The 27397-nt window shown below is 37.7% G+C and overlaps 1 long non-coding RNA gene across 2 annotated transcripts; it reads right to left on the reverse strand.

The window, feature by feature from the left end:
* Positions 1-1938: 1938 nt before the first annotated feature.
* Positions 1939-27383, reverse strand: LOC118242229 (uncharacterized). 2 transcript variants are annotated; one of them, XR_004776680.2, is made up of 4 exons: positions 27239-27383; positions 4550-4603; positions 3605-3824; positions 1939-3284 (listed from the first exon to the last, which is right to left on the reverse strand). It is a non-coding gene; the product is annotated as an uncharacterized LOC118242229 (long non-coding RNA). The 2 variants fall into 2 exon arrangements; XR_014126563.1 differs by having other exon boundaries at positions 1939-3824.
* Between the last annotated feature and the right edge of the window lie 14 nt (positions 27384-27397).

The raw sequence follows: 27397 nt of genomic DNA on the forward strand, positions 1-27397 counted from the left end.
CTGTCCAGGGAGTTTTTCAGTTTGGAGCCAGTCTATTGCCACAAAAAGGACAGCATATTCAACATCACACTGGCAGAAGACCCCTGTAGACATTAAAAGACTTGGGTTTTCTCAGAAAAAGTCTGCTCATCCCTGCTCATCCCTCATCTGTACAGAGCCTCTGTGTTAACCTCCCAGCCTTTTGTTGAAGTAGACACCAACATATCTGTCAGCTCAGTATCTCGTTCCATCATATTAATTGGTCTAGTTGAGGTCCTCTTCTCCTGAAGTCATGCCAATCTCCTTGGTCTTAAACATATTGAGTGTTAGGGCCCTTTACGCCTCTTCTTATTTAACCACTACAGAGCTGTCAAGGGATGTCAGAGTTGTCAGAGAATGATAGAGATCCAATTTGTATTATTTTATGTTCACCTTTTTAATAAATCTCTTATTAAACACTTTCTGCATAATCATTTTATTGTGCTGCATGCTGCTTCACGTCAGCAACTTTTACACATATGAAATAACATTTTAAATTAAGGATCTTTATCATGCTATAAGATGTCTGCATGTCCTGTGCAGAGAATGCTTCTATCGCAGGTCACTAGATGGCGACAGAGGACAAATCTTGTGGCATAAATTTGTAAAAATATTACTTTTGACATTTTTGCTGAGATCTCTTTTAGACAAACAAGAAAAGCTTCTACTACTATCAAAAACTAATAATATTTATTCAAGTATGAAGACAACGATTGCATGAATAAATGATTACCTGGCTTTTTGTGAGGTTTAAATTTGGAAACTTACGTAGTGTTTTAATATTAGGCTGCCCTACTTAAAGCTTAATGGATACCATATAATATTACTGGCAAAATAATAACCCATTCCTGAATTTACTGGGTCATTTTGTCCACATCTTGCCCCTGAAAAACAATAGATTTTGGATGTCTTTGTATGCACTCTTCTTTTGGAATCTGAGGCATATATGAAAGACCATTAGGTCCATGTATATGCTGATGCATATGTGGTGCATATATGATATGTGATGCATACCCTGTCTTCCAGAATGATTTCCTGTTGTCAGTAGGCATTTCATGTTCATCATTAGGCAGCAAGGACATGCTTTAAAAATAGCTACCTCCATTATTGAAATGTTTCAGAAAGTGTTATAGCAAACTGTATAAGGATAGTAAGATGGACCCAAAAAGGTCATATTGTATAACTACCATTTAAAGCCTTTTAGAAGTGGCCTAAAACCATAATCAGTTAAAACTACTGTTAAGAAATAGTCAAATTAGCCAACCAAGTAACAATCTGAGTATAAATAAAAAGTACAAAAATAAATGAATAATAAAATGGAATTTGTAATTAAATATGAATTACCTGTGTAATACCTGTGTAATATTGGTCATTTTAGGATCTTTTTGTTTAAATAACTTGAGGGTATGGATGTGTCACTTTTTCTCCAGTGATGATTTGCAACATTGAGCATTAAAGCCTTCTCATCCCTTTGCCGTGACATCTGTCTATCCCAGGTTAAAGGGATACCTACCATTCAATTAAGTATGTATAAACTGAGTGTACAGGTTGAGACTAAATGGGGAATAAACCTTTGGGAGAGGTCCCAGGTCATGACTGTAATTGTAATGAGAGAACAGTATCTTGTCACCATACCAGCTTGGACCTAGAGAAAGCACATGATGCAACTCTGACTCACAGGGTTAATAACTCTGCTGGCAGATTTGTCAATAGACTTTGAAACAGCAATAGAAAATGTATAGATTACTTAAGGGAATGGATTATCTAAACATAAATGTTGGAGTGTCTATAATGAACAACAAAGCCAAGCAGGACACAAGTGCAATATTTTTACAGTGTCAACCTTTATTAAAGAGGGAGTTCACCTTACTTTACTTTTGATACATTCCATGCATTTCTTGGATTTCTAGATACTTAAATGTTTTTTTTTAACATAAATTACTTAAATATCTTAAACCTAATTCAAAGAACAATACAAACCATCAAGAGAATGAACCAAATCACAGTGAGAATACATTGATCATGGGGACCAAAAAAGCTTATTTTTTAGTCTTATTTTATTAGGTTTTGAGAAATTTAACATTGAGAAGATACATAGATTCATAAATTAGCATGCACAAATTAATAAATTAATGTACATATATTCATTATTCATTGTCATTCATTGTGAAAGGTTTTGCAAATATTGACATAAAAACTCTTTCAGCCTGTTTATACCTTCACATGAGTTTCTAGTGATGGGATCATGTTCAGATTTTACTTGGCCAGTTATAAACACTCCGACAGCATAAGCAGCATACTTCTGCTATGTGTTGACTCCTCTGTTATTGCCAAACAGCTCTCTGGATGGTAGCGGTTCTGTCCACTGCAGAAACCAAGCAGCTGCAAACCAAAAATTCCTCCAGCTATACAGATGATTCATGCAGATGATTCATGCAGATGATTCACACAGATTATTCATTACATGCTTTAAAGCAAATCAAATCAAAATGTATTTATAGAGCGCTTTTTATAATAGATGTTGTCACAAAGCAGCTTTACAAACGTCCAAGTCCAAGCCCCCAGTGATCAAGCCAAAGGCGACAGTGGAAAACTCCCTAGAGTATGCGGAAGAAACCTTGAGGGGAACCAAGACTCAAACAGGGGGCTCATCCTCCTCTGGCCATTAAATGATATCTTCTAATATTTGGTATGATCCAGACATGGAACACATGTTAATGTGAGGTGTAAACAGGCCCTTTGACACATTTACAAAACATCTGCCAGGTACCAGGTGTCTTTTTGGTGAACCATTCCTTTAAGGGCAGTACAAAAATCACACACAAGGTCAAAAAACTAGTTGACAGAAACATGGATGAACTTGTACACCCAGAATATGAAAAACTACATTAACAAAACCAAAACAAACCATGTGGAGGTGGGAAACTGTAAGGTAACATTAGAGGGGTGAAGTAAAGTGTAAGGTGGAAACAAGTTGAACCTGTGGTTGTTGATGTTTTCCTTTTTTTTCTTCTTATTACCTGCTGATACTATAATAGGTCTCCTCCTTGTTCCATGAAGTTCCAAAAACTTGAAGGGAAGCACAGTGAAGGCCTTGTCGAACCTCCTGGCATGAGAACACTGCCGCGTGCTTAGAGAAGCTCAGAGTTGAGAGTGCTAATTGCTCAGCATATAAATGCCACATTCAGTCATGCGGTAGAGTCCAGCCAAACATAGCTGCATTCTCAGGGAAAATGCATGGCACAAGTATGAGAAGCTGTTCTGCCCTGAAAGAAAAACAAAGTTCAGTTATTTCATTTTATTGACACATAAATTCCAAGTTACTTTCACCTGCCCACGGCAGCATATTTTCAAAGCACCCTCAACATATAGCTCCTACATACAGAACAATAGGGAAGTGTAAAAGCCAGGCCATACACCTGAATAGAGAACCTCGTTTGAAATGAAATAAACATGATCGTCGGTTGGCTCGTGTTGCTTACAATGATCAGACAAAAGCAGTGGATGGCTAGGCTGCTGAAATGAAAAAAAAGGTAGTGGGGCACTGTATGTGTCTGCTCATGTTTCACTCACTCACTTGCATTACCATCTCACTTACTGTACCCCCTCCTGCATGGCTAGGGAAAGCTATCCTCCAGATCTCTGTCCCTAATGGCTGTTGCCTTCTGGGGAGTTTTCAAGCAGAAGGGACCAGCCGACAAGCAAGTGATCGCTCAGCGAAACGGAGAGTGCACTCTTGAAATAGAAAACTGGAATGGGCTTGGGGGGGTTGTCTGGATGAGCTGAAATGTTATTTGGATGATACCCTGCATTAAACAGAGAAGGGAAAAGCTGTGTTGAGTTTCTCATTGAGAAGGCAGCAGCTGAATTCATTGCGATAAGGCAATAAGGCTAATGTTACCTGATCTGGTATAATGTGAACCAATTACCACTCCATTGCACTTCATTACAGAACTGTAATAGTGCCAGGGTCAGCACTGCTACTGGAGCAGCCGCAGAGAAATTGAGTGGTCATTGATAATATGATAAACAGTGACAGTGGGAGAGAGTTTCAGCGCTCAAACAAATTATTGAAATTTACAGTGAGCTGAGGGAATCAGCCGTGGCTCATTTAGGCAGCACTGGTCCAGATCAGCTCAGCCCACACAAAGAAGCATTTATGGGGAGGAAATCTAAAACGATCAAAGAATTACTGCACACGCTGAACTTTAGAGACCTGCAAAGGTCACTGAAACTATTCAGAGGAAGCAGTGTTCTTCTGTGTATGGCACAAATGACCTGTTCAAGTGCTTCAGATATTGATATAACAAAAATGTATATTGTGAAGAGTCAGTCATATTGTGAAGTCAGTCACACAAGTGCAAAGGTAGGCAGACATTCTCAGATATGCAGCGTGAAAATGACTCGATTAGAATCCTACAAAATGACTTGACTTTGGTCTTACATATATCCACAATAATGTAATACCAAGCCAACTATTAGTAAGTAAAAATGTAAGAACACCAATCTAATATGTATATGTACCACATACAGTCAGCACTTTAGATTACGGGTGTGTTCAAACTTGTAGTTTGGTTCCCTTGGTCTGGAACAAACAAGAAAAAGATACATTAGTACATTTTAGTTCGGGTTTGCTTAGCGTTCACTATCACAAATTTACAATTAAACCAAAATAAGTTAAACAAAACAATGACGTATGATACAGTATTTGGGCTTAATGCACTTATTGGGGTTGTGTATATCCGGTGGTATTCACCATCTGGAAACACAGCAAGATGTGTTAAAAGTGTCAAAACAGCAAAAGAAATTCCTCCGCTACGCATTCTAAAGAAGGTATGCGGCAAAGACTTTTCCGACGTGTTTACCAAACTGTAATGGAAATTTTTTGTTTGTTTGTTTTCAATACACTCTGTTCTGTAGCAGCGCGTTTAGTGTTTTGTGTTTTAGACATCATGTCCTGTGTTTGATTCGTTCAGATGCCTTTGGTTCGTATTATGTTCATACTCCAATGAGCCGCACAAAAATTCATTAAGAAACGAATCGAGACCCACCTGCTGCAGGCGGCCTCGGGACGTTTACTCGGTTCTAAGTGAAACGTATACACTTACTAACAGTGCAACTACACCAGGTTTCGTTTTAATCGAACTAAAGCTGCAAAATCTGAACACACACTAAATATATATATATATTTTAAAATCATTGCCATGTACTATCGGTCGATAATATTGGCAAAATATCTTTTACAATTCCTTATTTGTTGACTGGGGAGATTTCCATGAAATATTGGTACATACAGATACAGCAGCTCCAGCACTGAGAATGAAGAGCCTGTTTGTGTTTTTATCCTCGTAGGCACTGCATTTCATGCAATAACATCAAGAAGGCCGATGCATCTTAGTCATAACACTGGGAAAGAATATGAGTAATTTATCACATATAATTCTACTCCTAACATTTACCCCCTTTCATGTCCCTATGGTTTGCAATGTGTTGGTAAGACCATCTACTCATTAAGTACACATATGTTTAAAGATGGACGTTCCAAACACAGGACTGTCACAGCATATCCAGGAGGTGAAACATACATGGAACCTGTTGTTTCACAAGCCAAATAATACATTCTAATAGACAAACTGATTAGGATAGATAGATCATTCCTTCAGCAAGAAAGCTGGTGTATATGCTATCTAAAGACTGAACATCTACAGAGGCCACACCTCTGTAAGTGGATCCAGGTGTGACCAGATTAGAGTTTTTGCTGTTGACTATGTCTTTGTGTAGCTCTAATGAATGTGTGTTGTCTGAACATTTGCTGCTTTGTTTTTATCTTCATCTTCAGCACTTTGCACTTTATAACTGTGTGAAAAATAAAATATTTTTGATATGTCAGCTTTTTTCTACTTTTTTTCTACTGGACAGACTTGACCCATTGTTTTGGTGTGTGATTCACTTACTTGCTTTTGCTATGTATTATCATTTAAACGTTAATCCTGGCAATATAGTAGTAATAGAAAACTACAAAGCATGAACATGAATCCTAAGTACATGTATGACTAATGTTTGTTTACACAAATACATACACACGAAAATGTCTAACAGTGTACCTCTGAAGAAATTCTCTTTTTGCCACCATGAAAGAAACAATTCGAACCAAATGCTGTCAGGCCCACTTTTTCCAATCCATCAAGGTAATCAGATTATGTTTACCTGGATGTGACAATTGTAAAATGCTATTAAAAACTTAAATGGAGTTTAGGTTGAAAACGGTGGCACGCATGAAATGATGTGCAAACACCAAGAAGAGATTCCTATCATTATTTAGTCAGGCTCTGGTCTGACTAGTAAAAAGAAAATTAGCATTGAGACTGCCTTCTGTTGATAAGGAGCCCTCACAGAGCAGAATACCAAGAGATGTATAGCTCAGAGGTTAGGGGGGTACATAACGGTCAAGTGCTTGGCCAGCTGAAGAAATGGTGTAGGCTACTTCCTGGAGTGTAGGGTACTTACACTGTATGTGGTCTTTTATAAATATGCTTAGTCAAATTTCCATTAGAGATATTAATAATGCTCTGAAGCTTTACAAAGATGACTGTTTTACAGGCATAATTTAAGAGAATTTAATTTAAGAGTCCAGTTAAATTGCCTTGATCTAAATAGGTAATATATTGAATGCATGCTTCGTTGATCCAATCTGAGGTGGCACAATTTATCGAAACCACCATCTTTAAATATTATTTAAAGATTATTTTGCTTTCATCTGCTGTCTGCTTACAGATAAATCACGTAAATGTGATAAGAGCTCAATTTGGAGAGCTGTACTATAATCCCAGTATAGAAATGATTTGCTCTTATTTATCTCTACGTGGTCCATGCACACGTCTTGTTTGACAAGATTGTACAGTTATGAATGGAAAGCTGGCACCATTACCTCATTCTAAACTTAATGTCTTTTAAGAGTGAAATGATTAGCATAAAGAAATGATGTTAGACATTCCAGTTTCCCTTTGCAGAAGTGTGCAGTGGTCATGAGGTATAAAGGCTGAACATGTGTGCTTTTGAGGCTGAAAACACATTGAGATTTTAAACTTTTAATACTTCAAAGTAGCATTTTGAGATGAAACATTAGCATTTGTAGTTTTTTCTGCTCTTTGATATTGATTTAGCATTTTAAAATAGGTTTGGCGCCTAATTCACACTTCAGTGTGTGTGTGTGTGTGTGTGTGTGCGTGTGTGTGTGTGTGTGTGTGTATCTATCTATCTATCTCTCTCTCTCTCTCTCTCTCTCTCTCTCTCTCTCTCTCTCTCTCTCTCTATATATATATATATATATATATATATATATATATATTATTGTGATGAACCTATTTTATAGTATTGAACAGCCTATTGTATTGTAGACACTGTTGACAATTGTGTAGCAAATTTCTTATAGCATCTTGCTTCTGCAAATATAATATTCTAATAATGCAAAGTACTTTGCAAAGGAAAGATTGCTGTTCTTCTGAACTACAGCATATCCCTTCAACTCAGACTGAATTAATAGTATCCCTTAGACATGGAGTTCCTTTGCTTACATCCATATTGTAAAATGGAGGAAATCACAGTGTCATACCCTGCAAACAGCAGTGCTTAGGGTGGCTGCTGTGGGCCTGGCAACAGTAAGAACAGGCCGGTCCACTATCCAATATCCACAGCCCCTCACACAGCAGCGACAAACCTGCACATACAACCGGCACATAATAATGCTAATGCGCAAGATAATTTTAAGATAATTTTATTCCCATTCATTTAACCTTTCTCACAGTTAAGGAAATTGAGCCTGTTAATTTTCACTGTAAGATTTACATCAGTTTTTTAAAATATTGGAATGTTATCCTAATCATGTTGTCATTTATGATAGTGAGCAGTAGTGTGATATCTAATAGGTATACCAATGTCAAATAGGTAATTAGCTCACCTAATTGAACGGTACTGGTAGCAATGTGATTGAGCATATCTTATGAAGTGCTCCTGCCTCTGTGGAAGCAGTGGATTCATACAGGGTTCTAGATTTTTTTTCTCATGTCCTCTGCTCTTGAGAGGAATAACCTATTGGGTTCACTACAAATGCTTAAGACGGTGAACAAACACTGTCTTTGTATCGGGACTAACATGACACTCAGTGTGGAAGAGGTTAGCTTCCTAAAGTTAAACGCATCACTTAGCTCATTTTAAGGGGCTTTGAACGGACAGACATTAACCTGAAATATATGCGGCCCCTCTTCCTCCCGCTTAATCCAGTATTTAATTAGAGCAGGTCAAGGGCTGGGGTCGCGTGCCTGCCTGATCGCTGGCTAACGCTAGCCTGCCACACAAAGAGAGTAGTGATGAACTACAGGAATGGGAGGAGATCACAGTCTAACGGGTGGTAGGTATTCTTACAGAGTAAGGGCATGCAGAGGGAACAGAGCATGTAGTGATATGGCTCTAGGCTTGTAAACAGAGATAGCTGAGTTTACACTTTTTAAAGTAGCCTAACACTCATGTTCAGCACTTTTCAGATTTGTCTGAGCTTTGTATAGCCTTATAGACTACGTCATAATCAGTTACTCAATTATTATTTTTTCTCTTATAGCGGTATAGCAGAAGAAAAGAATAGATTTTATCAGTTGCCCACTAGATTTTCTTCTTTATGATTCCCTCTACAAGATGTACTAGAATGTGTAGCAACAAACCAAATGATCAATAGAAAGTGATCACGTCCTTCTTCAGTGTCCAAATTACTTGTAATTCTGCATTCTAGACACTAGGGGGCACAGCTTGACTACAAATGTCCATAGCATGCTTTTCTATATGTTATGTTCTGAATATACTCAGTTTATCAGAACCAACACCATGATAAATTTACACAGAAGTTAGTTTCAGAAATTATTATAAATCCTATTACTCTAAATTTCGTGATACATCTAGATTGCCAATATGTCAGTATGGTACAAATTATTTTCAAACAACCCTAATATTAATTACCCAGGTTGTCAGGTAATAAACTCTTCCCTGACAGTGATGTGTTGACGGAAAAACACATTTAACACATTTAACTGATAGTTCCTCCAGCCACATAAGAAAAAGAAGAAATCTATATGTAATTTTATACCCTACAAGGCTGACTGTGAGTATATGAACTCTTGTTTAGGTGCATTAACTATGGTCTCCTTGCCCTTATGAGTAAAAGATCAATTTGATTATCTAAGACTAACCTCTAGTGCTTTTATGATGGTCCTGTAATAAACATCCTGGTAATTGAATATCAGTCTATTCAAGCACCTGGCTATTAACCTCCCATCTTACAGCCTTTTTTACCCTCTAATCAGGTATGCATGCAATGACTATGTTCTTGTCATAAAATTACACATCTTACTTGACTTGAGAATGACATGTTATAAGTCACAACAGAACATGCATGCAAAATAAACTGGAAAAATTTCAGAAACTGGTGTATAAAACACTTCTGGCTTTTTATCCATATCACCTTAGGGAAAGCTATGTTTAACAGCTGTGTGGCTATCACTGTCCAAGTGCAAGCCCAAGGGTCTAATTCATTGCTAAGATGGGTGAGAGAGGTATGGAGCAAAGTGTGCATTATAAACTATTATGAGCTTCCATAATTGTGACTATTGATGACATGGCATTTAGTGAGCTTTATGTACAAGATGTAGCTATTGACAGCTGCAGAATTAGCCAAGCGGTAAATCAACAACTGCATGCTTGTGACAGATAGGTCAGTTGGTACAGTGGTTTATACAACAGTGTCTGTAAGAGGGAATGGGTAAGAGAGGCATTTTCACTGGGATCTGCAAATGTGTGTCTTTTGTGTGGTTGTGAGATAACGCAACATGTATCTGAGACCAGGTTTACGGCAGCATTTTGTCCATAAATGTGTGTCTCATGCACATGCACAGTATGTTAAATCTGCATTCACAATATTTAGACACAAATTGTAAGTTCAGTAAAGCATATTCATAATCCATCATAATCCACACTGTACAGATCTTATGCAGAGGAAAATATTAGAACATACATTGCTTGGTAATATGTACTGTTTTTTTTCATTCTTTTAATTCTGAAATGGGAATACAGGCAAAAAAGGACTTAAGTTGTGATCTTATGAGCTGCAGCAAAAGAAATGGCTGAGCTATTCTGCCCAGTGTTGAACAGGACGGTGGTGGAGGCAGAGGAGAAGGGGGTGGAGGAGGGTGGGGGATGCAAACGGGCATCCAGTAAGGCGCAGGTCTTGTTCCGCTCCTATCCCTCAACAACCATAGTAATACATCAGTCAAAAGCAATAATTTTACAATTAATGAAATTCCAATTTGCCTTCAGAGCATTTTGCGTTGACATTTTCTGCATTGCAGCAGCGCTTTGATAAAGTTTTTAAAATGCAAAAGCATTCGGCGTAGACTAGAGAGCAGTGCGGGTGTCACAGTCTCTGCCAGAGGACCGGGGTACTTCTTTTTTATCATCAGCCACCCAGGGCAATGGAAGCCTGAATGTTAACACAGGCTCCATTTTCATTATCGCCATATGATTATGGATTTTACTGCATTTAGGTGATAATACAGCTAGGAGCTCACCTTAACAGAATCCGCTGGCAGTTCCCATTCCTGCTCAAATGCAATTTTCATTTGACAAACAAGTACAATTAGGCTGCACTTCTTGTTCATTGGCAGCCTGTTTTCTGATTGAACTTAGACCAATTTGCCAGCGCTAAATGAGTTTGAATAATTTACATTCTGGATGGCCTGGGGACATTTTAGCTTTCGAAGTGTTAAGTGGCAGCATGCTTTTTGAAGTTGCTGATGATGTGACGTCACTCCCTCTCCACCTATGTGTTCTTTTTTCACACCTACTTCAAAGTTAAGGAGTTAAACCCCTAACTATATACCTTAAAGTACAATGGGAAGTTAAAATTGATTTTTTTTCTTCCATTGAGGCGAATTCTGTGAGGCAGAGTGAAAATTACTTTAATATCTATGTAATGTACTGCCCTGGCTTCAGTGCTCTGCCTTTCATTCAGTGATGGCACTTCTCTTATTAGACACATTTCATGATTAGCTGTATGAGTGGATTTGTTTCTGCTAAAGCTGTAAAACTAATACAACAGTATCTGCATCATTAAACAGAAACATTTACTAATTGGGATTTAATCAATGAAACAGTGAGTAAGTGAGTGCTGTCTCAGCAAAACCTGAAATTAATTCCCATTTACACCCTTAGACACATTTTATATCAGGACAATAATTAGACTAGCACATGCAGTCATTGTTCTGTTGGCAGGATCATTTGTTTCTTTAGGAAACATCCAAATCCTGGACATAAATGAATACTAGCCTATATATAGGCATAAAAGCTTTCTTTCTCTCTCTCGCTCACATACAAACACACTGAATCATTATAAAAGATATTATCACAGGTATTAAACACTCAAACTTAGCTTTTATGCAGAACAGCATATACAAAACAAAGCTACTGTTTGCCAAGACTGCATCCCCACACCTCCACTGCTCTCCTACAGGGGAGATGTCCTTTCTCCCAATGCCAGGTCCGTGTATGGCCTTCCTTCCAGGGATCCAGTTACCACCTACAAATGTACCTATTGTGTGGGCCTCTTAGCCAAATGGCCACTCTTAGTTTTAATATTAGATGGGGCAGGAGAACTGCAGATAGAGAAGAGGTCAGCTCGCCTCATTTTCAAGATTATAACTCGTTTCCATGACTGCAAGCAAACTGAGAATGGCTTTATCATAGAGTGTGACTGAGTTACAGGACACACACATACACACACATGCACACACGTACTCACACAAACACACATAAATGCATAGACACGCACACACATACACAAGCATTTCACACATGCACACACAAAACACACACACACACACACACACACACACACACACACACACAACTATTTTTTTTAGGACAAATAGAGTAAGGGCATGTGTTTAAAGAGGTACTAAATTTCTGCACATATAAATGTCTATTTCCAAATTGAAGCTTTTTATTTTTATGTTCAGTAGTACTTTAGAAATCCATCAAGTCAAAAATCATAATGGGGGGGCTAGAGAAAAACAATGCCATTGTTGTTTATGTCATTACAGCCTCTTATGTCTGACATCTGTTGAGGATCAGCCGTGTAGGCAGGTCCTCTCATCGAGGCAATCCTCTCTGAGCCATGTATGTTTTTACTGCTGCAAAATAACAAATATATTAGAACAGAAATTGTGCTGAAGATTACAGTCTGTGAATGAGGAACTAAGTCTCAGTTCCAAAGCAAAGAGATGAGGAACTGCTGAAAAGCAGGTCAGCATGGCTAGGCAAATGCAACAATATTGTTTCTCTCTCACTCTCTTTTTCTCCCTCTCCCTCTTGCTCTCTCTTACACACATACAAATGGATTTGGAGCTGACCTCAAATTTGAGTAACAGCTATTTCAGAGTAATCCATTCATAGTGTAGAATGCGAACACCAACGCAGAGGGAAGGGAGGCAGAGAGGGAGAGAGGGAGGGAGAGAAGGAGAGAGTACGAGAGGGAGGGAGGGAAAGAGAGAATGAGAGAGAGGAAGAAGAAGGGGTGGGATGGATGAAAGGCAGAGAGGGTTAGGGATTTTTACAATATGATTAGGAAGTAATGGGCTCAAAGTAATGCCTCTGTAGCTCATGGGAACTGTGTAAAAGGAAAAAAAATGGGGAATTCCACGAAGGGAGATTCTTCTTTCTCCTTTCCCTTTTGAGTGAAGGTCAGTGGCTCAAGTTAGTGTGCAGATACCAGAATTGCATTGTAAAGTGGTCTTGCTGGCCTACTGCTGAAATGCATGAGGCTTGATTTGGTGCCTACCACTTACTACAACAATAAGTCCTCTGTCTTCCTTTGTGATATACTGCACACATACACATACATACATACACTTACATAAACACACATACATAGACATACAGCCCCAGGTGGAAATGCTTCATGTAATGGCTAAGTGGAATGCAGAAGAGTGACCCCTGTTGGTTGGGGCTCTTCTCTCTGCCACAGGAAAGAGGCACACAGACCCAGACCAGCTCTCAGAAGAGCATTACTCTCCCACCCCCCAACTTAATGAGAGCCCTGGACAGAGGGTTTAGGTTTACACGGGATTATTAAAGAAACTTAACAAGGGCTCTCAAAGACAAATTGAACCAACATGCTAATACAGTCCACCACTGTCTTAAAAAAGACACAATCACCTTAATGCTTCATAGCAGAAACATTAAGTTCTGGCAGACAATACCACAGTGTTGACAGAGAGAAACTCTAATTAGGAATATATCACTAGTAAGGTAATTCAGGGTGATGTCATGAGTAATTTCTGGTTTGTTAAAACAAACGATGTCATGTAGCCTTCTAAACCATGCCCTACAATAAAGTGTTACTGTACGAACACACTCTGTTGCAAACTAAACTGTTCTTAAGTAGAATCACTCTTCTCATTTGGAAATCTATAACAGCATTTTCTTGTCTTCTGCTCTCTCTTTCAGGGCTTTGGTTGCTATATTCTGGTTTCTAAAACTCATACAGTATATATGTATCCAGCACACTTTATACATGTTATACATTTTAACAGAATATTAAACTTTGTATGGCTTATAGGTGCCTATTTCACTGAAGAATAATAAATAAACTTAATTTGTATAAGAAATAATCTTAATAATTTGTAAAGGAAATTATGAATTATTATAATTTATGAAGCTGAGTGATGCATGTTTCATGATGGAACTCTTATGTAGCTTTGGAAAGCAGTATTGACACACTGAAGGCTTTTTGCTTTCTGGTCCAGGGTCTTAGTTGTAATAAAAAAAAAACCCCAAAAAGGCAAGCAAAGCTTGAAAGAAAAATAAGGTGCTTGCGGAAAGAGATGAAAAATAGCACTGTAAACAGCCATTCAATTATTTAGACAGATCAAAGACTCAGCATGCAATGTTCAGCCAATCAATTATTCAGAAGGATCAATGACTCAGCATGCAATGTTCAGCATATGTTCCATACAGACTTTGGGATTATGCAATGCATGACTTATGAGGTGAAGCAGTTCACAGAATGAGTGTTTGTGGCCTGTTTGTAAAATGAGTGTGTTGATTTTGAATTGACACAAAGGCATTTTTGCTGATCTGAACCAAAACTAAGATTGGCCTAGAGACTATAGTATGTGAATTATGTGCACATAAAGCCAGAAATATTTCTGTAGTACATTTACTTGGTTAACTAGATATCAATATTTATTGCATACTAAGTCAGACCTATACATTGTATATATGCATAGTATACATCCCCCCTTCATTCATCATAACATATTATTTATTCATTAAACCGCATCCATTTCTCTGTATCTCTCCTCAGCCACAGACAGAGCAGTTACAAAAAGCATTTCACTGCCAGTTATACCATGTATGACTAAATATGTGAGAAATAAACTTTGAACTTTGAACATGTGTAGTCAAATTCATTATTCTTAGCCTTCATGTTGCTATATTTACATATATACTGAGAAGACTACCGTCTAGGTTCAAAAATAAGTTCAAAAACAAAACATACATTAGAAAACCTTTTGACTAAACATCTTTATTTAATATATTTGTAATAATCACAAGAGACTAGTATCTCGACTTCCACAGCACTAGTGGTTATAATAAAAGAATCCTTAGTGACTGTCAGCAAAGAAATGTGTAAGATATAACCAGAGTGTAAAATAAAATGAGTGTTACATTAAAGAGTTTGTTCATGTTTTTTCATGTTTCTTTGCTTCATCAGTTATGTTTCATTATAGACATGTTTCGTCTATGGACAATAAGACAAAGAATTTTCTGCTTTGATGCTTTTAGTCTCTTGCAACTCATAAAATTGCCTGTATATAGTGCCTCACTCTGAATTTAGTTATTACTAAAGATCTTGACATATTATTAATAATAAAATTCCATACATTTCCCATATAGGATCAAGAACGTGTAATCTTATTACTGTTAAGGATTCAAGGACTCAAAGACATATGTGAGATGTGATCACTTTATGAAGACTACAGAAGTTTCCCCATCCATAAGTGCAGATTCTCTTGATGTACTACTGAATCATTTGAACTTGAACATTTTAAATGTCACAGATGTTGTTGCCCCATTGAAGACAGAGGTCTTCAGTCAAACGATATTTGAAAAGAGAAAAATGCAAGAACAAGTTTAATGTAAGTGGAGAAAAAACACTTTCAGATCTACTATGACATCTATAACCAAAGCATTTCTACTTTTAACTTTGAGTTTAGGGGGGCTTGACTCATTTTTTGACTCAAGATTATTAACACAATGCAACCTTCTATTACCTTAAAAGCATAACTACAGTCAAATGCTAAAATGTTCCAACAAGACTTAGAGAAATTTGTACTTGCTTTTATTTCCAGTGGGGTTGACTCCTGTAATGGTCTCGTAAGTGGACTCCCTACTAAGTTCATTCAGCTAGGGCTTTAGCTTATTCTAAATGTGCTGTGAGAGTTTTGACCAGGACAAAGGAGAGCAGGGCACATTACTCTAAAATCACTACACAGGCTCCCAGTTAGTTATAGGATAGATTTTAAAGTGCTGAATGGATTAAGCCCAGAATAAATTACAGATATCGTCAAAGAGTATAAATTCAGTGGGGTCTCTTGGAACCATGAATATAGATCAACTAGAAGAGCCCTAAAGAAGATGAAGCAGCATTTAGCTTTAATGCTTCTGGAAACAAGAAGAAGTTTGTGTGCTCCAAACGTAGCAATTTTTAAAACTAGGTTTAAAGCATTTTTATTCTCTTGTACCTATAGTTAATAATAATATCAACAATAAGTTCAATTTATGTAGTGCCTTTCACAAGGATGCTTAGTTAAGCACTTAGATTAGTTCTCTTTATTTTACTTTAGCATTGCACTTTTTAAATCAATCTTTTAATCTAATTTTAAGTCATTTTTTATTCCACTGTATCTTTTTAATTAATTAATTTTAATAATTATCTCTATGTAATTGTCTATGTAATATATAAACCATCTTGAATTACTTTGCATGTGAAATATGCCATTTAAACAAATTGTAACATTGAGGAAGCAGGACGCGGAGGCATATTTCCTGAACAGACGTTTTTATTCAAACAGAAACAAAACCAAAACACAAAGAACAAGTAGAAATGACACTAAACTAAAGGACATTGCAAATAGAGAAACAGGTAGTACTTCCAGTAAAGCACAGCAGGTGAAACACGCAGGGTCAAACACCAGCAAACTCTACTGACAACACAGGGACTTAAATACACACCATTTTAATACATTCAGCAACTTCTCATAAACACACACAGCATAACTACATTCCTTATCATATTCTCTTCAAAAGATGGAATGTACATTTTTAATGAATTTAAGAAGTCTGGTGTGAGGTGTATACAGTATATGTGGTGCAGAAGCAGAGAAGGAGACGCTCTGTTTTTGTTTCTCCTGAGCTACTCTGACTTCATGTCTTCTCTGGACTTCCAGTGTTTCTTTTTCTATCTGTAGGTTATGGACATTAGTCTGTACATTGTTAAGGTGTGTCTTTCTTTAGGATTTTTATTAACTGAAGAAGGTTCATTGATCCAATTATTAATATATTCCTTTTGGTAAATTTTGTCTATCATTTTGAGATGTGGTTTTGAAAGGGTGTAGGGAATTGTATTGTGAATGTGATGTTTTTCTTTGAAGGCTCTGAGGGGGTCTGTTTGTGGGTGTAGGCAATTATTCAGATATGCTGTGCAGTATCAGGAGTCTGGATGTGCCTGGGATAAGTGGGAATGGAATTGCAAAGCCTTTTTAACATTTAATTTCACCAGTACTAAAGCTATAGAGGAGTATCATAACATTTTAGCTATCTGCATGTGTGATTGTAGCTATCGGAAGTGTGCAAAATTATTGTCCTATTGAGCAAACATTGTTACTCTGCTGATGTTCAGCTCTTGATTAAGGACCCTGTACGTATGTAGTGGTTTGGCTGGTGGATAAGATACTCTTAGCTGAACTTCCCTTTCTATATTGTTCCTCAGATTTAGGGGTTTGATGTTGTTCAAATCCTATGTCAAGGCAATCAAATCTCAGTATTATGCTTGTCAGTGTTGAAGTGCAGTTTTATCAGTTCCCTGCTCAACTGCACTATGGCCCGGTGAGATGACAAAACCCCTCATGCAGTTAGAAACCCTTCCCTTCCTGTTTTTCTGATATTCCATGGCACACTCAAAAAGCCCTGCAGTTTGCAGAGTTTAAAACTCATTAAAGCTGCTTGGATTCCACATGCATTGTGTCCTCCCCTGACAGAGATCTCTGGAAGATCTGGAGTGCCTAAATCTCCCCCAAACCACTGGGCAAACAAAGGCTAAGTAATAAATCCTAAATCTGATTTTGGTATCTGCAGTGGGCAGCACATCCCCTACCCCACACAGGGCCTCCATGTAAAGCCCTTTCTGTCAGTCAGTCTGAATCTAAGAAACCAAGGACCAGTCTCCTTTAAGAGTGGCTCAACTTTACTAAGACTTTCTGGTTAAACTGGTTACAACTATCTAATATGATTTGCAATGGCATAAGTCTCACCATATCTTTACAGAATATTTAAGTATACCCTAGTCTTAGTCCATCACCATAGTTATGTAAACCCTAATCCTAGTCCATCACAATAGTTATGGAAACCTTAGTCCTAGTCCACCACTATAGTTGTTAACAGTGGGTTGCAAGTGATTGAGAGAACACATTTCCAGTCCTATGAAAGCATGTCTGAAAGGTGATACAGCTGCATGTGTTTGTGCTCTACACTGTGACTAAGAACATGAACGTGGAAGAGGCTCTTTCAGGAGCTCCTACTGAGCATGCCCAAATCAGCATACAGAACACTCCCCCTGCACCATGAAAGAGGGTGGGGGGGATGAAGAAGGCTGAGAGGAGTGGTAGAGGGACTCAAACACACGATGGAGAGGGGAGAGTTTGCATTGCCCATACCAACCAGGCCCCTATCTCATTAACACACCACTGAAATAAAACAGGCCCTTTTTGGCTCACAGCTATGAAGAAAAAAAATTATCATAGTGATGATGTTCCTCAGCCGTCAACAGAGCCGCGATAACGTTGTTTGATGATGACTTTCCCATGAATGTTAAGCAGGAGCATGCAGCAGAGGAAAGGAGCTTATCTGAGCCTAATGCCCATCTCTAATTCCTGCCCTTCTTGAACTAGCCATTTTCTAACAGCGTTAACTGTCAAATTTACATCCCGTCTTAATGCCAGTAAAGAGGGCGAGGGATGAACAGTAAATGACAGCAATGTAATGAGGAAGGCATCTCTCCCTCTCTCTCTCTCTCTCTCTCTCTCTCCCTTTCTCTCTCACATCCTTTCTCTCCCTCCACTCTCACTCTCTTTCTCCCTCCTGTCTCTCTAGCCATGACATTTTGACATTTTGCACAATATGGCCTTCCCTTTTTCTCTCTGCTTCTGAACTGTGATGTGGAGTTTACCTGGTCATTGTGCAATACACAAGTTAAATGAGATAAATCTTCATGGCATAAAACAGTGAACTGACTTGGTTGCTTGGGCTACGCTTCAACCATTTTTCAGTTTAATTATCCATATTAGGCAAAAATAGACCTCTAAATGCTTCAATAATTTTAAATCACACTAATGTTCAAATGTTCATCTATTATTTGAACATTAATTATTCATTCACACCACACATAATAAGTAATTGTGATAAGATATATATGTTTGTGCTACATGAATATTTGTTAATACTCACCATAATACCAACGAATTAGGCCTGCCTTATCCCTTTTATGTTTATGTCTACTAGGGGTGTACTACTTTGTGAAAAAAAGGTATTAGTGTTATATTTGTTAGTTTTATGTCAATCTAGACCAAACCTGTGAGCATTTCCTATTCACAACTTTGCTCTACTGTGTCATTGCTACATGCGTTTACAATATACCTTACAATATATTCAAAACTTATTGGTTAGACTTTGATGAGACATGTTTAAAGACATGGTAAAAAGACTGGAGTGATACAGTTGGCCCCTCCCTGGTGTTGTGATCTCCCTAGCAACCCTGTCTCATGTCTGTTTTGCTTTGCTTCCTCATTCTGTTAGTTCCGCCCCTGGTTTAGTTCTCCACCCTGCAGTAGTTTCACCTGTTCCTTGTTTTGACCTTGTTAGCTCATATATTTAGATACAGTGTTTCCCCACACTATTTGGCTAGTTTAGACAGATGATGACCGTGGGGTTCTCGTGTATTCAGTATGGTCTGGTTAGCCTCTCCCATGCTATTCTCTGGATTGTGTTTCCTGTTTTTATTCTTGTTTTTGTTCTGTATTCTGTCATATGTTTTTCTCATATATTTGGTTATGTATTCTGGTCATGTTTGTTTCTTCTTTCGAATATTCTGGTAATTGGACTCTGAACCCTTCTACTGACTCTCTTAATGGATTTGTTCTTAATAAATCTCGCTCTTCTCAGCATTTGCATCTGTCTCATTATTGCTCACTGTTACATGACACACACAAAAGACTAGCCTGCTTTATTTATTGTATCTTGTGAATGCTATCATTCATCAAAACACCCACAGATCATACCTGTGGAATAGCAGTAGTCAAGAAGCTCAGAGAAGTTTTGTTACAGTGCTACTGATGTAGCACCATCTGCTCCTCTGCTGAGAGACAACTGAAGTTGGTTAATCAACAGTGATGCCAGAGCAGGAACAGAGTTGACATTAGTGTTAGAGTTAGAATTAATGTTTAAGATGACAGTGTTAGGGTTCAAATTATTTTTAGGGTTAGAATTGCTATCCAAATCTGAAAGTGTTGGTCACAAAACAAAAGATGGAAGCAAAAGAAGCAGGGATTCCTGAAGTTGGACATAGTAGGAATAAATTACACCAGTTGAATCAATTATGCTAGTTGCATAAATTACACCAGTCCTTAGGTAACTAGCAATGAAAGTGTTTCGGTACCTGTCAGTCATCAAAAGTAGAACTGATAAAATATATGCACAACAGCCCCATTAGCCAAGTCATTTCATTTCCTGACACTAATTATTGGAACGGGCTTGAATCTAATTAAAACATTTTAATGAACAAGTCCATTCTTCTGGCTTACTCGTTTGACTATTTTAAAATTCACTGTTTTGTCTGCTTATAATAAACAAATATAGGGAGAGTTTGCCATGCCTTCACCATCAAAGGCAATTCGATGCTGAGGGAGTTCCACCAGGACACCAAAAAACTCAAAACGTCCAAATTAATACTGAGAAATCAATTTAAGTAAATAAAATTTAAAATAAACATGAAATGTAAGTGTCTTTAAGAAGTCTAGTTCTCACTGACTGTATCCTCTAGAGATGGTCAGATGTTACATTGAGTTGCCATTTTTTCAAGTTCTTCTATCTAGTAGCATATTGAGCTACGAATTTGCCTGGGCCAGGATTCTACAAAATGGCATGCAGAAATGATTGTATGATTGCATTGCATGGATTACATCATACTGTCACCACTAGCCTGTACTGATGACATCATAATATTTCTTCTTTTCCACTCCAGTTGAGCTTTAATGTTCCTTTGCCCACTGGAGATGCACTTTCTTGTTCTTCTCTGACATCATCAGCATGTTGCATTCTCTTCAGCTGTTATAGTCTTTCCAAGACAGAGATGGACATAATGAAGAAGATTCAGATGACGTTCTGCACATTATTGTTTCCAGATTTTAGATGTGATTTACTTAGATGTGAGCTGTCTGTTTGCTTGCAGAATTCGTATCTTTGTTTACCCCTCTGAACCACCAGATGTTTTTTCGACAGGATCGATGGTCAGTTAGTTTTTTTAAACACCATTCTCAGTTTGAAACAGTTCTGCTTGAAAATCCCAGGACAACAGCAACCTAGCATGCCTCATTTGATCCAATCCAACCCACTACTGAACACTAACCGTGCTAGAAACACTGAACTGCCTGATTATTTTACACACCTGTCATGTGACATATAAGATCACCCATCACGTGACATGACATGTTAGAATATATAATTAGTATGAAGGTGGGGGTGTAACAGAGTGGATATGCTACATTTGTTTCTATGTTTGTCTTATCCAACCTGATATCAGTGAATATTTTCTGAGTTGGCTATTTATTTTGGGGTGGAAACCCACTCTCAATCCATGTTCCGCACATCATCAGAAATGGAACAGTAATGAAAGGAGTACACAGTGACAGCCAAAGTGGACAAGGCACCTATGATTGTACCTTTAACCTGGAATACCTAATAGACAGAAAGGGTTTCTAATAGGGATTTCTAAGTTGCTGGTAGGAATATATTAGCTATGAGCAAAACACTATTCCATTCTACCTACACTGATCTTAAACTCTTTCATTTTAAAGGGTTTGTTCAATTTCATAATGGATTATTGGTAGAACAGCACTGGATTATTGAAGCAAAGAGTTCGATTTAAGTATAGCAAAAGTGAGAAGTGATGAAGAATAAACCACCCGTGCTTTAAATCAGTCACAGAAGAGCTTAGTGAAGAAGACCTTGGCGTTATTATATATTAATACCTTTATTTGCAAGGTTGAGTGTGAAATGCCTTCTAATTGTATAATTTGTGAGGTATGACAATTATTTCCTCAATTAGTCTTCGGAGAGAGCATGCAGGGTTCTTGCAGAGATGCAGGCAGAGAATGCCACGCTCTGCTCATGCAAATGAGACAAGTTGAAAGTTTTTCCAATGCCTCCATGTAATTTAAGATGGCATTTAAGCCTCTTACCCCTGATATTATCTCCTAAATGGATCCATCAGGTAATATTTCCCATTATTCAAAGGCATTATTTTATGTCAGAAAAGGTAATGGAATGATTACAGGCCCTTGCACACAAATTAGCAGCAAAACGGGAACATTTACCCTGCAAAACGAGCATGAGCAGTTTGAAATTAATGTGGGAAGGTTCTTAAAAATTTTTTTTTTAATGATTTTAACTCCTTTTAAACTCTTGAAATAGGGTAGTGTGGAATTTGATACTATATATACTAACATGATCAAGTCTTGGAGGCCAATTCAATTTGTAATTTTCTTTCATCTTTAATGATCCATATCTCCTCCTGTTCATATTTTGATTTCCAGTCCGAGAAGGGGCAGTCATGCTATTAATACTCCATTTTTTCAGGAACGCAAGGGAGGGAAACACAGGTGCAATGGTTACCTGCTATCTCCTGGTTTAAAATCAGGCATGTAAGTGGAGTTGGGAACAGGAAGTGTGTTTCTTTCAGACTGTCCCTCTCTAGGGGCCATTACGACACACTCTGATTAAATCTGCTCTCGGCTGATCAGAGTGTGAAAGAGATTCAGACTGAGCTACATTTCACACTAATCTATGAGCCTCCAGTAAGAGGGACTGAAAGGCGAAATGAGAGTGATTAAAATGAAGAAACACCAAAAAGAGATAACTGAGGACAGTGGACGATGAGGAAGCTGAACACCAAACATAGAATTAAATGTTTTTATTTAAATGAATAATTTTATCAGAATATGAACCAGCTATGTTGCTTTGTGTCTGAATGACTCAAAGATAAATGCCAGCAAACCTGACCAGTCTAACAACCACAACTGCCATACCAGATGCAGTGTAATACAAAATGTACTATACATTGGTTTAACATAAAATATTTATTATATGAAGGTGTAATACACTATCCTTTCTAGCTACTCGCCATGAACACAGTAGATATATTCTCTTTATTTGAATCTTTATGCATTACATACAGTGAATGGTCTGCTCCAGATGTTTTATGAACATTGTTGTTGGACAACACTCTTTAAGTTGCACTGACCTGTTGGTTGTTATATCTTTGCTGTACTGTATTTATGCATTTCCCTCTGTGTGATAAAAAAGATTTCCTTCATGTGATTTTTATCCCAAGCACATTAGTAATCAGACCCTAACCATAGGTGAAATAGTTCACAAAAAACAACATAACATTATATTTTTATTGTGACACTTGTTCTCAGATTGTAAGTGCCATGTTTGTGCAGAATGATGACTGAAAACAAAGGATAGTTTTGTATGCATGTGCCACAGATTTGGCTGGGCATGTGCCTAGTGTGAGCTGCTTTTGAGATTTGCCCATGGGCACTGTGGATTTGATACTAGAGTGCTGATGAATCTCATCTATTTAATGTGTTTATGCTTGCTAAGCCCACAAAGCTTATTGATGTTCAATGGAGTGTCTCAAATTTACCTCTCTCTCTCTCTCTCTCTCTCTCTCTCTCTCTCTCTCTCTCTCTCTCTCTCTCTCTCTCTCTCTCTCTCTTTCATTCTTGGCATTGTTTGCTTTTGACTGTAATAGGGTTTTTATATTTTGGACACAGACAGATTTGTTCTTTACTTGAAAATTCAGATGTTGTAAAATATGACAATGACATCAAAACTAAAATCAGCAGGGACTGGCATAAAGCCTACTCCTTAATATTAAAACATAAAGCAGCATGAGACAGGATAGGTGGCTAATAGCTGGACAGACTGGCACATTGCTGTTATGTCATTTATAAAGTTAGCTTGTTATTAGCGAGTTAACATAGCGAGTTCCTCTTTCACACCAGTTCGGTTTTGTAACGTTGCGCGGTAAGGAGGAGACAGGTTTAGTGTTAGTTTGCCTGTACCTTCAACTTGCCTGCTTATCCTTACATCACCCGTAGGGAATTCAAATAGCATGAATGAATTAAATTGTCGGTCAAGCAAATCATTAAATATGACTTGAAAACTGCTCAACATTACTGCCATGGTAAGTAGTTCTGTTTGACAGGTGAGTCTAGGAAATGAATAAATACACTGGTAGGGTGGAATTATCCAGTGAGAACATGTACCATTAAACATTGTATCATTAGAATGAATGACCCCCCCCATGAGTTGATTCCTCACACACAGATCCAAACTATCCTGTCAGTTAGTGCTGTACTCACCCAATAAGGTTAGAGTTAGGGTTAATTCCAGCCAATGATGTTATGGTTATGGTTAGTCCCAGCCAATAGAATTAGGGTTAGACCCATTCAACAGATAAACAGTTTAGTGTTCTTATGCAAAATAAACATCTTTAATTGGAGAATCAGGAGACGCAGAATGAAAGGAACTGTATAAACTCTCCATTGCACCATGAAAAGTACCAACTTCCTCAGAAGTGATTCCATTTACACATCAAAATTCTCTTTCTTTGTTCAATTTAACAAAACATCTGTTTTTTAGCTGTTGTCCAGAAGATTTTTGCTGTCTGATTTCTAAAACATGTCTAGTATTTAATGTACACATAGTCTAATTTAATAACTCACCTGTTAATAATCTGATCTGTATATGGAGGTGCCAAAAAGCCATAGAAACCTTTGTGTTTTTTTAGCTTAAAGAATGCAAAAGAAAATACAGCCTCAAATCATCATTAAAGATGCCAGTCTGGACGATGGGTACAATGTGACATTCTGTCAGAGTAAATATGGTTTAATAAATGAATTAGCTTCATAAATAATGGCTGTAATGACATTTTAGGGGACAATAAGTCTGAGCGTTGTCAGGAAACAGTTGATGTATGAGTTTCATGCCTCAGCAGTTCCTCAAAATGAATAGGCTCTGGAAGATAGCAGGGGCCGTTGCAACTAGCCTATTTCCCAGAATTATCTACTTGTTGTCAATTTGCACAGTGGAATTACACATGCAAATTGTGCTGCCTGCACAAACACCACTTGGAGATGATAAAAACAAATTAACAAAGGCTATAGAAGGAGGATTTATTTCACTCGTTCACCCAGGTCAAGCAATACATGTATTTGACGATTGTGTGTACCCAATTTTGGTGTAATTATATCTGCAAATTATTCTTTGTAATCTTATTATTCTTTCCCCAACCTTCTCCTTACACTCATAATTAGCTTTCCCTGCTTCTCCCACAAAAACAATCCATCTGGCTGCCCTGTCAGGGTGGTGCTGACCCAGCCGGCTTCCCCGTCAGGGTGGTGCTGACCCAGCCGGCTTCCCCATCAGGGTGGTGCTGACCCAGCTGGCTGCCCCGTCAGGGTGGTGCTGACCCAGCTGTCTGCCCCGTCAGGGTTGTGCTGACCCAGCCCGCTTCCCCGTCAGGGTGGTGCTGACCTGATGGGAGTGGTGGTATATTTCCCCCTACCCCTCTGCCTTGCACTGCAGCCCATTGTCAATAAGGCTCACATACATAGGAAGGCCAAAGGTCAAGGGTTATTAAAAGACTGAGAACAACAAAGTTACGGTTAGGGTGAGAACAACAGGTTTAGGGTTAGGGTTAGAACAACAGGAGTGAAAATGCATAACGAGGAACTGCACAGGGCTGGTCAACAAAGTTAAACCGACCACAATCACCTCTTAATATGGTTCATCATATTCTGGGCTAAATGAGAAATCCTGAGACCTCCGAGTTGGCCATTAGATATCTCATTTACTTTGTACACACTCACTTAATCTGCTCTAATGAATTCTGCCACCCCGAGCCAGATCCAGATGACTTAAAATTATTACCATTTCCTCAGATGTGCTTTTTCTCATTTGAGGCTCAACTCCGCTGGCTGGCAAAAACCAGCCTGTCACACTAAGATACTAATAATTAGGGTTTTAAGATGATTAGTTTATCTCGCTGCACTTACTGCCTCTTATCCGCTATAGCCAAAACTTAATAAGGGGCTGTGAGTTTTAAACAGCCAACTTGAAATTACCAAGAAATGACAGAAATAATGAACTGGATCCCCAGTCAATGAAAAGTGCCACTGTGAGACAACAATAATTCAACTGTGAAATAGAAGCATGATGTGTGGTAATCAATAAAAAAATAATAATTAAGAATTGCCATAAAAGCTACAGTAGCATGCAAATCATAGCTTTCCAAATTACCTTAAAAGTTCATCATGCCATCCAATGTCACAAATGTAATTAAACTAGTAATAAGTGTACAAGGAAGCAGCATCAATTTGCAAAGGTCACATGATGAGAAAATCAGTTTGACATTTTAATATATTTGGGTGACTTAAGCACATCATTTTTAGTTTGGGTCAAGCAATTGAAGAATTAAAGAATGCTATACATCTATGTGTAAATAAAGTCAAGTGAAGTTGTGAGATACAGCTACCCCAGTATGGTGCAGGCTAGACCCTGCAGTAGATGTGGCTATGCTATTTATTATATTTACATTCATGAAATTTCTAAGATATAAGACTGAATATAAAATTATGTGCATCTGATGTAAAGATACTGTACTAATAGCTGCTAACTATCCGATTGGAACTATACCCTGCCCTGCCTATATGCCTATAATGTATATGTTTTGTGTGTGTGTATATATATATATATATATATATATATATATATATATATATATATATATATATATATATATATATATATATTTATTTATTTTTTATTTTTTATTTTTTTCCCAGTGCAATGCAATTAAAACGTGACAAACCTTGAGGCAATATTCAGCACATGGAAATTATATTAAGATAAATTGTATTTATTACTTCAAGACAATGCACACGAGCCTTTTCCCTCTGTATCAGGGCAAGGTAAACAAATCGTTTAAGTAAATAGGTTTTGCAATTAGGCACAAAGCCCACCCCCTATTTAGCGACAAAAAGAACACTGATGTCATTTGATATAAATAAGCAATTTAAGCATCGGTGTTTCCAGCCTCCAGTGCCACAGGGTATACAAGATTTGCATGCTAATCATTTAAATGATAATGTGATGCCCTCAGCTGTTTGAATAAATTGAACCAATCATTTATTGCCAAAAATGCTTATCAACACCAGGAAACATTCTTGGTTTTAGTTCATCATTTACTTGTATTACATATTTAAAAAGTGTAATACCTCTATCAAGAAATACTGAAGCTTTCGTCACTCTTAAAAAACCTTCAGAGACTTTAAGTTTCATCTGACTCATTCAGTATGACGTTTACAGAGAAAAATGTATAGTCCTATTTTATACTAGGAGACAAATATATAGATTGTTATTCTACAGAGGCAGGTGTAACCCTAACCATAACCCTGTTCTACAGAGGCACGTGATTCAGAGAGAACCGCGTGGTTTAGATCAGATGACGAAGAAGCTATCTTTAAGATAAGCTTGTTAATTCTTAGATTCTTCCTACCTTTGAATAATACAATCCCACCATCAATGGCGCTCCAGAAAGTGATCTAGCGTAACGTTATTAACGTTGTACAGTTTAACTTATTTCCGTCTTATGTCGCTCTATGAATTTTCACCCGTCATAACCGCTAACAAACATTACAAGAAAGGGCGGAACTAG

The sequence above is a fragment of the Electrophorus electricus genome, chromosome 12 (genome assembly GCF_041902795.1).
Source record: "Electrophorus electricus isolate QZ-2024a chromosome 12, ASM4190279v1, whole genome shotgun sequence".
Classification (NCBI taxonomy): Eukaryota; Metazoa; Chordata; class Actinopteri; order Gymnotiformes; family Gymnotidae; genus Electrophorus; species Electrophorus electricus.